Source organism: Haliotis rufescens, unplaced genomic scaffold, assembly GCF_023055435.1.
Source record: "Haliotis rufescens isolate VD_foot unplaced genomic scaffold, xgHalRufe1.0.p SCAF_21, whole genome shotgun sequence".
NCBI lineage: Eukaryota > Metazoa > Mollusca > Gastropoda > Lepetellida > Haliotidae > Haliotis > Haliotis rufescens.
The window spans coordinates 6,647,604-6,660,772 of NW_025963902.1; the positions used below are offsets into that span (position 1 = coordinate 6,647,604).

A 13,169-nucleotide genomic window follows, 5' to 3' on the forward strand; every position below is an offset into this window, starting at 1 on the left:
CAAAAGTATTCAAAAGATTTTAGTTTGGTCAAAATTCAGTCTCGGTCGTTACCATCGACATGTTGACTGTATCATGTTGTCTAATCAAGAAATGACATTTCCGTACCAGGAGACAGTGACAACAATATGAATTATGAATATAAGCGCATTTTTAATAGTCCAAGCAACTTATAGTTTTCAACCTTGCAGTTTCATACATAATTTCTCAGAAACGTAAATTAATTTCCTTGCGTGAGAACTTCATAGTAATGTTCATGAGATTCATCGACTGCCACAGCCTTGTCTACATTTGCACGAATTTAGTCTGCTTCCCCCAACCTATTGTCATCATAAACTCGTATTGCTGCACAAAATTATTTTTTCAGAGGCTCACTCGCCTCACCTAACGTTTTCCGTCAGCCGCTTATTTTAGCAGACGATATTTTATGGTGGGCGATATCGGTCCTTCTCTTCGGAAGGGAGAGCAGCGACACCAAGCGGAGTAGCCGGGGAACCAGTCTAACCGTAAGCTGGGCCCCGTCTCTCATATCATGTCCCGTGATCCTCAGCGTCAAATGGCAGGAGGAAGAAACGAAACGAGTCCGAACGAGACGAAAGACGAAACATAAAAAAAACCCTAACCGATGTCCGACAAGAATCACAGGTATACCATGCGTGTATCACTTGGGGTAATATTCGCGGTCTCGTGGCTTGTTGCCACCGCGCTTGACATCATTTCGACATACGCATTTTCTTGTTGTGTTTGAGAACGTGTATAGGCCTAATAGGTGACCCACTGACCGTTTTCTGATCGTTTAGTTTATGTTTTAAAATGTTTAACGTGTGATACACACTTTGCCATAACTAACATACTTGGTTTGTTTCTTGATTAACGCCGCACTCAATATTCCAGCCATATGACGGCAGTCTGCAAATAATTGAATCAGGACCACTGATTGAATGATGATTGACATCATGAGCATCGATACACGCAATGTGGGATACGATGACATGCACAACCACGTCAACGAGCCAGACCACCCGAATCTGATAGTCGCCTCTTACAACGACCATGGGTTGCTGAAGATCAATTCTAACCCGGACCTTCACGGGTACTAGTTTGTAAATGTTTCTCTTGATTATTTCATCGTCACGGTATGGCTGAAAATGAAATACTGCCGATGTGATGTAAAGCATAAACTCACTCACTCACTTGATTAGTTAGGCATTGTCCGCGTATGTGTGGTTACATGTGTCTTCAAGTTCCGTGAAATGATCAAGTTTTGTTACAAATCATAGATGAGTCACTGAGAAACATTACACATGGAACCCGTGAAGATTCCGGGATAGAAAAGGTCTTCAGCAACCCATGCTTGCCGTAAAAGGCGACAATGCTTGTCGTAAAAGGCGACAAACGGGATCGGGTGGTCAGGCTCGCTGACTTGGTTGATGCATGTCATCGATCCCAATTGTGTGGATCGATGCTCATGATGTCGATCACTGGTTTTTCTGGTCCAGACTCGATTATTTTACAGACCGCCGTCATATAGCTGGAATATTGCTGAGTGCGGTGTTAAACAACAAACAAACAAACAAACAAACAAAACATTACACATGGATGTTGAAATATGTTAAGGGACAGTGACTGCAACCCTGCTCCAGATACCTCTATTTTGTGATTATTATTGCTGATTGAAAAATCTGTGAATAGTTCTAGTAGATAGGTGTCAAGTTTGTTTACATTGTGCCGGGGTCATCGTCTGCAAACTATTCCTACACGACGTGAAACGCACATAAAATCAGAAGTGGTTATCACTAATTAACCACTTTAAATTTAATAAAATTAACTAGTCAAATTACCTCCAACTTCAGTGTCATGGTAGAATATGCAATATTCACCCTTGTGACCATGGTATGCTTGTCGTAAAAGGCGACTTACGGGATCGGGTGGTCAGGCTCGCTGACTTGGTTGATTAATGTCATCGATCCCAATTGCGTGGATCGATGCTCATGATATTAATCACTGGATTGTCTGGTCCAGACTCGATTATTTACAGACCGCCGTCATATAGCTGGAATATTGCTGAGTGCGGCGTTAAACAACAAACCAACCAACCAACTTGTGACCATGGTTACTTGAGTAATTTTAATATTTAAGTGACATGAATTAACATAACATCCATGACTTCAAGAACATATTATTTAGGAGATAAACATTCTGTGTTTTCAATGTAGAGCAGGGTTAACTGTAGATTTAACTGCGCTAAATTGAATGTGGAACTGACCTTACAGCGTGAGGTTTTAAATGTTAAATTAGCTCTACCTAGCTCTACATTGAAAACACAGTATGTTTATCTCCATTCTACCATGACTTAGTAAAACGTGAACTCTTTAGTGTAAACATGTATATTGAGTAAAACGGCATGTGTTGAGGATTTTGAGTGGGCTGTCGATCACCGACAACAGCCTATGAACAAAATATGGCGCTGTATAAGGTCAAGTTGTTTGTTAACACTGTAATACTTCACTCGAACATGTGATAGGCATTGAAAGCATATGACATGTATAAGCATATAAGCTCAGCAACTTGGTAAGCTAACATGAAGTGGGCACCCCTAAAAAAACTAAGCAAGCTTTGCAAGCTTTTGTTCTACACCGCATATCACCATTATGACGTCATATCGTCATATCGCTCACTGTGACTCAAAACATATTTCGTCACAGTCGTATATAGAAAAGCGCCAAATTCCAAGCTCTCAGTTCCGAAAACTTAAAATACATTCTCTTTGTAGATTTGTATCGTGTTTTCTGCACAAAATATATTGCCACACATCCTTTAAATAATGTAGTAACTGCAACTCTGCATTTTGTAACCTGTAATTGTAGCTATTATTATTTAAATATGCCTACCAACAATGACTGAAAAAAGTACTATTCTATGAAATGAAGCTTCTACGGTGGGTGATGCGACCATCAAACCTGCTGTTTCTATCAGAGGGGGTTTATTGTGATTTCATAGCCTCAGATTGACCAATCAGAATTGTGTAATTTCCGAATTCATGATAGAATTCTTTTTAATGGAGCTGGTGGCACAATATTTACTCTCCTTCATAACATATTGCTTATCATTGTCAGCATAGGATGTGTAACAGATTGAAATGTTGATCAAATGCCATTTCCTCGCTGTCATTATCGATCAATTAATTTCTCTTCCGCTCCAGGGGGCACGGGTGGTACAGTGGTCCAAGGCGCCGCGATTCGCTGTGCAGAGTTGCGTCCCTTGGGCACGCCAGAAACCTATGATTGTGGGTTCGAATCCTGGTTCGCCCTGATTATGTTTCTAGGTTTGTCAGCACCATACCCGTGCTCGTGGGCTGCACCGAAGTGGTAAACGTCTGAAACCTGCATCACGTGGGGCTTTCCTCCCACATTAAGCTGACATGCCGCGATATAACTGGAATACTGTTAAAAGCGGCGTTTAACTCAACTCAACTCAAACTCACTCAACTCACTCAACTCACTCACTCACTCTTCCACTCCAGCTCCCTCTGGTGTTTTATGAAAGGAGCTTGTTGATGGTGCGAGTCTGTGGGAAGGTTCTCCATCCTCCAAGACCGTCCCTCTGACATGGTGACATTGGCCTCCAGGAACCTACAAATGCAGCCAGTAAGTACATAGATGATGATTTCGTTTTCACAGCAAACAACTCTTATGTGATGTATATAGAATCTCACAGGAGTTGTTTGTGGTAGAATTTGCCCCTCGTTTTGGATGTTTGTGACAAGAATTGACTTGAGGATTGTGTTGTTACAATGTGTAACATGACAGATTGTGTCATTGTGTCCTTACAATTTGGACAATTGTCACACTATCAACTGCCCTGTGTGATTCAATTATTTACAGACCATATAATAAAGCTGGAATATATCATTAAACAACGTCATATATTCGCTAACTTATCTAAAATGTGATATTTTATGCATTTTTTCATATAAATTACCAACAAAAATGTTAGTAACAAATTAAAATATTGATCTATTTGTTTAATGATTTTTGATACCAAGATTAGTCCTGTATTACTTTGTGGTTCAGAAATATGGGGAGTGGATGCGGACGAAGACATTCCAACCAGACATATGTTGCCTGTAAACCCTTCTAATCTGTTCAGGGGCGGTCGGGTAACCTAGTGGTTAAAGCGTTCGCTTGTCACGCCGAAGACCCGGGTTCGATTCCCGACGGGGCAGTCGGGTAGCCTAGTGGTTAAAGCGTTCGCTCGTCACGCCGAAGACCCGGGTTCGATTCCCGACATGGGTACAATGTGTGAAGCCCATTTCTGGTGTCCCCCGCCGTGATATTGCTGGAATATTGCTAAAAGTGGCGTAAAACATACTCACTCACTCACTCACTCACTCTAATGTGTTCAATGATTGTCTTCAAATCATGTAGATAGGTGAATGTGGCGGATGTCCTTTGTATATATTCACCTGAAACACTGATGTTAGATACTGGCGTAAGACAATTATTATTCCTGACATATGTGAAGAAATGTTACAATTTATGAGTTTTAAGATTGTGTTTATGGAAAGACTAACTGGGCTTCAGAAATAAAAGGACCGCGGTCTAGGCCTAGTGGCAGAGTGTCCGCCCGGAGAGCGGAAGGTCCGGAGTTTGATTCCCGGCCGCGTCATACCAAAAGACGTTAAAAGATGGTACTTGTTGTTACCCTGTCTGGCGCTTGGCATTAAGGGGCTAAAACAAGGACTGGTCGGCTCGGAGTCAGTATACTGTGTCTGAGTGGGGTATTCATGTTAAACTGCGGCATGGTATCTCAGTGTGCTAGCACTATAAATCGGTATCAGTCCGGACTAGTACAAGCAGCCACACACAAACAAACACACAAACAAACACACACACACACACACACACACACACACACATGCATGCACATCGCTATATAAGTGCAATAATCTTAGATGCGACGTTAAACCCAATTTCACCTCACCTCACCTCACCTCAGAAATAAAAGATATTTTATGCAGGTTTGGCTTCAGATACATCTGTCAACAAGAATGTGTATATAGCTTTAAAAAAGGTCTTGGTTCTCAGGCACCGCCGCATCATCAAAAAACCCGCTGTTTTCGTTTTTATTTCCATGTCTTGAACACATGACCCCGGCAGCGAAATTCTGCAATGCTATAAATAATGTGATCCAATAAAGAGTGCAGTTACTTCCCTTTACATGTTCACTGCTTTACTGTGCATCTTGTGTTATGGTCATGGCAACAGTAGGAGTTGCTGTGCTTGTTTTGCCATTTGCATATTTGGTAATTGAAAACAAAAAACATTACCAAACATGATGATTTACAAATTCAATGGAATTTGTGCCAGACAGTGCTTCATACACAGGGATTAAGATTACACATGTATTTTTGTCGTAAAATAAGGCGGAAATAGCAATCAGCTGTTCACACATTTTCTCCCCGATCTTTGGGTGATTAGATTTAAAAATGCTAAATATCATGGCCAATATCATAACTGAGAAGAAATATCAATACAGTGAAAGGAAGACCAAAGACTTTGTATCTCTGATGACTAATGTTCGTTTCAAGGTGAATTGGTGATTTGTCGATCAGTTCAAACATGATATCGTCAAAATTAATGTAAACAAAATTAAATGAAATCTTGGTTAAAAGTTACATAATAGTAACTACCATGAGTCCACATACGCAGTGAACACTTTCATAGCCACATAGTGTCATAACAGGACTAGCTTGTGTACTTCAGTACCCATTCGTTGACATGCTACTTCTGGTGTTACATGCACACGATAACATGCACAAGCGTTGTGAAATAAAATCGAAGCTCATTGAGTGCATGTATTATGCGCACACTGATAGTTAAATAGTGTATTTTAGTCATCAAGGATTTCCCAGGTTGATTGTAAGCTGTTAATTTGGTTGCATACTTCCGTAGTTTGAACAACATAAAAAACAACAATAAAAGGCTGCCAACCCGCACTATATTTCATAAGCCATTACCTGAGAAGCAATTCTTGTATTTTTTCAAGCCTAAGGTGTATCAAGGTTTTATATCTGAGGTTGTATATAGACTGAAATCATCCTATGGGCAAGATTAGCATGCAACACTTTTTTCTTGTTCTAAATTGGTAACCTATGCCTCTTTCAAAATGTCCTTTGGCCTCGAATTCTATATTAAAAATCAGTGCACAAAGTATCCCCTAAGATATTCACGATATCTCTGAAGTGATTGGTTCTCACACATAGGAAGAACAGTGGCAAAGCATACCTTGTTGTTCTGTATGTTGCATCAAGAAAGACGATATCTTTCCCGCATCTTTATAGCAACATTTTTGCCAGTCCGACAGGTAAACGAGAAGCAAACTCTGACTTTCTGATGATTCTCCACTTTGATCTGTTGAACTTCAAGGGCAAAAGTGCCAACTGTTACAAGGGGTTGTTTCCAAATTTCAATTTTATTTTATAAAAATTCCAGATCTCACAACCCCCCTGATCAGTTTTAAAAGGTCTTCTCAGCTGGGAAAGGTGAGGTGAGGTGAAATTGGGTTTAACGTGCGGTCAAAGATTATTGCACTTACATAGCGACATGCATGCACGTGTTTGTGGCTGCTTGTACTAGTCCAGACTGATGCCGATTTATAGTGCTAGCCCACTGAGATACCATGCCGCAGTTTAACATGAATACCCCACTCAGACACAGTATACTGACTCCGAGCCGACCAGTCCTTGTTTTAGCCCCTTAATGCTGAGCGCCAGACAGGGTAACAACAAGTACCATCTTTTAACGCCTTTTGGTATGACGCGGCCGATCCCGGACCTTCAGCTCTCCGGGCGGAAGCTCTACCAATAGACCACGGAGGCGGTCCAGCGGGGATAGAACCTTTCATTGAATCTCTTTAGCATGGTCTTTTCTGCGAAGGGACATTCAACAAATATCTGGGTATGTCGCTTCATCTTGACATTGTAAATGAACAATTTGTTTATAACCAGATATTATGATAATAGGATTAGATTGCGTACTTCAGTTCGGATTTGTTGGCTGGTTTTTCCAGTGTTACGTGATCGCGGTGATCAGCTGATAATGTTTTCTGAGATGGGGGTAAACATAGTGTCATTGGAAAACTTAAGTTCATGTTAGTAAATTTTGGGAGCTATGCTTTACCGCACACTGTGACCGAGTTAGCGCTATATTGAAGAGCGCAATAGCGAGGGAACACTATATATGTATCCATTCTCTGCCAACTAAGGTTTGTTCAAGGTGTCAATAGTGGTAATATGATCGTGGTTGCTGTGAATGATTTGAGTTGGTGCTGTAACGGTATGTGGTAAATTGGACCACATGGAACAGGGCAAAAGGAAGTTGTTAGTATCTGAGGGACGCATGATTTTGCCGATTGTGCGGAGAGTCATGGTCATTCCCCAATGAACCCCAATTTCCATTGTAATTAGTTTTACTATCAAGCCCTTCTCGACTAACAAACTGATTACTTCCCTAGGGTCATTGGTCAACTCGGACATACTCATATAATCAAATACCATCAAATACTCTGTCAGACTGGAAGGCGCCGAAAGATACATAATCATGTTATTTTGACATTCCAATCAAGCAGTATTACTCAGAAATATTTGATCACCACAAGACTACCAATTTTGTTCCATCCATTCATCTCCCTTCTGACATAGACCAATTCTACTAATTCATTGTACTAATGAAAAGTTGTCTCTATCACTAAGAGAAGCAAAATCAATAATCATTTGCCCTGGGGGTGATCCCCTCACCCTGTACAGTCACTTCTCTCATATGCGTCTATATTTTACCCCAAAGCTTAATTTAGTAAACTACATTTTAAGTAAATATTAAAAACCCTTTTTCTAAAATACCCTGGTTATAATTTACAGACCCAGCTTAATACTATGAAGGGTCGGGTTGTTCAGATACATGGAGATTGTTGTTAACGTATACAAATTAAAAGTTATTTTCAGTTGGGGAAGCATCCTATCTTTCAAGGACAAATAGACATACAAAGACATCTCGCAATGATGATAGATATACATGTAACTTGTTAATGCAAAACACTCTGCATGAAGTAGCCAGTTGCACATGTATTTACTGAATTATGGTAAATCGCCTAACTATATGGCTGTACCATGTACATCATTAATGTTGCATCACTTTAAGCTGACTATCATTGAGAATCTTGTGTTCTGATTATTGTACCGTTTTTAATATTAAATTCCTGTCTGATATTAGAACATGTAAAACATGTTTATATACCATTATGAATAGTTACTTTATATGTGTAATAATGTCGTTTATGACTGTTGGTGTTTGTATGATGAAATACTTAATAATGATTGGTTGCTTAAAACGCTGATCATCTCATTAAATCATGGAACGCTAGCAGCTCTGATGTCATCACTTATCCTCAATTCATTCATTCTATTTTAAGACAAAATTACCATGAGACTACACTGCTACGATATTGATACATGTTGTTTAATATGTCAATTAAAATATATGTTAGATTATGTGTAAATAACATCTTGAATAGATAAATCAAATTAGAAAGGTTAATCGTGTATCGTTATTGAACAAAACACATACCTGTGAGGCATTAGCTTGACATAAATCAAAGGCAATCAATAATACATAAGATTTGCCCAGTGTAGTTTTTTTTTTCACAATTCAGAAAAAGTACTGATATCAATATGAAAAAAAAGTAATGAAACTATTGATTGTATTTTCAAAACGAGAACAATTCGTAAATCTTGTGTGACGTAACAGACACCTGGTGAATCGGCAGACATCAATGTTCTGTCAATCAAATGACCAAACACAATTCCTCCTTCAAAAGTGTGCATATTTACATATTACTAATATTAGTGAGTGAGTGAGTATGGTTTTACACCGCTTTTAGCAATCTTCCAGTAATATCACAGTTAGGGACACCAGGAATGGGCTCTACTTAATAGCAATGTTATCCATTTGGAGAAATAATAAATACAGTTTTAGAGTGAGTGAGTATGGTTTTACGCCGCTTTTAGCAATATGCCAGCAATATTCTAGCAATATCATGGCGGGGGATACCAGAAATGGGCTTCTGACATTGTACCCATGTCAGGAATCGAACCCGGATCTTCAGCATGACAAGCAACGCTTTAACCACTAGGCTACCCGACCGCCCCTACAGTTTTAGAAATGGCTATTCATTAATCTGTTTATATGCAATTACGTCATTGTGTATTACACTTTAAATAAAATACCGACAGTTTGCAGTTACATTTGATTATTATCCCCCGCCGCGCGAAAGCGCGAAGCGGGGGATATAGTATTCACGACCGTACGTCCGTCCGTCCGTCCGTCCGTCCGTCCGTCCGTCCGTCCGTACGTCCCACCTGTTTGTTGCCGCGATATCTCAAGAACTAAACACTGGATTGTCTTCATATTTGGAACTATGGTGTATATACAGACTCCGCAGACACCAGTCGGTTTTGGTGACCTTGACCCCATTTTCAAGGTCACAGCAGGCATATCTGCTTTTGGAGTTGGAAAACGGTGTTGCCGCGATATCTCAAGAACTAAACACTGGATTGTCTTCATATTTGGAACTATAGTGTATATACAGACACCGCATACACCTGTCAGATTTGGTGACCTTGACCCCATTTTCAAGGTCACAGCAGGCAAATCTGTTTTTGGAGTTGGAAAACGGTGTTGCCACAATATCTCAAGAACTAATCGCTGGATTGTCTTCATATTTGGTACTATGGTGTACAGGCGGGGGATATTTCGTCACTCTGTGACAAATACTTGTTTAATATTCATCTAAGGATAAGAAATATGGTATATGGCTCTGAATTCTTGTGTAGATAATGTTCAAACAAACAACTTCTTATCAACATGATCAAACATTCATGTTCTGCGTCCTAGATCTATGAATGATTTGATAATGAACATAAGTAAATATCTGTAGTGTAATTCATTGCAGCACAGTAGAATGATCCCGTGTACTTTCATTCAACCAACTTCCATCACTACCGGTGGCAGACTTTTACAAAATGGCATCTTCACTGCTAAGTTTCAGAGGACTTTCTATAGGGTCGTCCGTCCCACATAGCCGGTTTCTTTGATGTGCCAACAGATAATCCATATGTTGTTGGTTGGTTGGTTGGTTGGTGGGTGGGTGGGTGGGTGGGTGGGTGATTGAGTGAGTGAGTGAGTGAGTGAGTGAGTGAATGAATTTATTTCCTCCAGGGAACCGAAGAGTGACTATGAAATTACATTATTAAGTTATTATGACTTACCAATATATTTATGAACAAGTTATCTTAGTTACAGACATCAAGCACTGATCATTTCATAATCACTGTTTTAGGAATACCCAATATCCAAGATGTTTTTCAGTCTATATAGATAGTATGATAATTCATTAAAAATGTAAAAACATGTCTCTTCATCAATTGTTGTGTTGTTCCCAAAACCACTGAGTACAAATGTTTCATTTATAATCTTTACGGATACATTTTGTATTCAAAATGACATGTTACGACTCTCGTAGTCATTGTAACAGAAAAAAATTCTTACATAATGGACATTCATGTGGAAATTTAGATCCAGAGCCAGTCATTATCATAAATTGAAGTTCATCTCGCCATTCTGGACACAATAAGGTAACTTTGTAAGGTAAGTGTGGAGCTACTAGGCATGTCTGTGTAATGCATGAATCCATAAATGAAGACACGACCCATGTGTTGGGCTGAGTTCTTTATTGTGCTGCTTGATCTGGTAGTTACAACATTTCGGTCTCGTGGTTACAACATTTCGGTCTCGTGGTTACAACATTTCGGTCTCGTGGTTACAACATTTCGGTCTCCTGGTTACAACGTTTCGGTCTCGTGGTTACAACGTTTCGGCCCGTGGTTACGTTTTGGTCTAGTGGCTACAACGTTTTGGTCTCTTGGTTATAATGGTCCTGTCAATATTATCACATCCAATATAAAATACTTTATACCAACTGTAACTGACATACATATATAGTCGGATGCACATTACCCTGTACAGGGCATACAAAATAACTTGATATCAAAATAGCATTACAACATACAAAACATTAACAAAAGGTAAATGGCAAGTGACTGCCTAATTACGATAGAGATATTAACCAAATCTTTTGTACTTTACCTTACCGTAATTATTATGAATTAAATGACGGCAATGTATACAACACTTATAATTACCAACTATGGGCTGAACCACGTGTTCTCAAGAGCAGGTATTAACCTGGTCACCACTGCTGTATCCAACCTACAGTTTATCAAATACACCAAATATTACAATGATTAACTGCACAGACAAAACTGCCAAACGTTTACTTTCAACAGTCATTCTAGTCCTTATGATACCTAACTACATTGTATTGGGGAGTTTGGCAAGGACTACAGGACTAGTGCCAGTTCCTACCGCTGAAATTGCATGAACAACAATTATGCTACAGTTATAAAGTGTAAAACAATACAACACTTTTTCATCCATATTTTATACTTTTTATAAAACAACTTTTCTAAAACAAACTAAACTAACCTGAAGTATGGTTTTAACAAACCCAGCAAGAAAAGAAAAGGTGTTCCCACTCCTGATGTCACCAGCCAAGTGATCATGCATGTAGCATGCTCACAGCACGAAAAGCATGTGCATTGCCAAACCAATCAAACTGGTTCTACTTGGTTTACAGAAACTTGAAGCCAATCAAATGAGATGACACACTTCTTGTATAGAAATCACACCTTACATAACCTTTGAGGCCCTCTATGGCCTGGGGGCCCTTATTGGGTTGTGGGAAATATTCATTTATCTTGGAAATACTAAATTAATCATGTTGAACCTAAAATACACCACCAAATGACTTAAATAACTTCAAATAACATTATTCTCAACACTGCTACATTTGGATTTTGGAATATCAGCACAGGTTTTTGAGAAAAAGGCATTTTACCAATGCGACAATTGTAAGCCTATGTTAAAGTATGGGAGTTATGTTCATCTAGATACTTAGATCGATTTGTGCAAGTGGGCCCAGATGCTAGCCGCAGACCACCAATGCGGTATCGTTTATCTGGATTACTTTGGATTACTCAAACGGATTCAGGGATTGTATATACATAAACGTGTATGTAAGTAATCGGAAACAATTGGACAATCTGCATATTGTTATTTGTGAATTGTCAAGTTTCATGGCCATTCCTTGCCAGACCGTTACTCAAATGTGTATTCCTACGTTAAAACGATCAAGAAGATCAAACCTGATGAAAGGGCCTGGTCTTTGTTTTTTCATAAACAGGATCGCGCCATTATCATCTTGAGTTAACAGTCAGTGGAGTGTGGTGTTTAAAGCTACCTCACTAATGTGTGTCTTATTGGAGGTTACCTTCTAAATCATTGTGAGGTGTCTATTCTTAAATTCCCTAAATCTTGCCACGATTATCCTTCTTGTGCATATTCTTATTAGACGATAGATCTTTCAAAAGAGGCGAAAATACTACTCAGTGAGAAATGTCAATATGTTGCTTTGTTTACAATCAAACAATTTTTCAGACCTGAAGTATTTCGCTTGATCTCATCTTGACCATTTGAATGAGTGACATAGACAATTTGTCATTTGATGTTAAAAAGTATACACAATTCAGGGATGTAAGTAAGTATCGATGTTAAAATCTAATCTTCCAGATTAATAGCATGTCGTAAGTCAGTGTACAGACATAAAACAATATGTTACTATAGCAGGTAATTGATATTGCAATGCATCAAAGAATGTTTCAATGTTTGAATTTTTTACAAAAAATATTTTGGAACTATAAATTTTCATCTTCCATCATCAGCTGTGTCATCACGATTCTCATCATATCATCAACGCAGCACTAGTTGTTATTGGTGTTCTTGTGGAAGCATCTCGTGGAAACATCTCTTGGAAATGCATAAACTCCATGAAGGAAAGTGACAACTCGTTTATATTTTTAGTGAACACCATAACATCCACAAGTTAATAATGGAAGTACAAAGCCAAACACAGAATCCAGGTTCTGTTACTAACACATGTGTTATCACAGATTGTGAGAAAGAAATGTTTGAAACAGGTGATGTCAAGAAAGACAGTG

General features: G+C 39.0%; 1 protein-coding gene across 2 annotated transcripts in view; it reads left to right on the forward strand.

Moving 5' to 3' along the window:
• Positions 1-510: 510 nt before the first annotated feature.
• The window catches only part of LOC124133330 (zinc finger protein 501-like), a 32,168-nt gene continuing 19,509 nt past the window's right edge, over positions 511-13,169 (forward strand). For both annotated transcript variants that reach the window (XR_007222572.1, XM_046497697.2), the window contains exons 1-2: positions 511-643; positions 3,522-3,645. The gene's annotated coding sequence lies outside the window, so the exon portion shown is untranslated. The remainder of the gene's footprint in view (positions 644-3,521; positions 3,646-13,169) is intronic.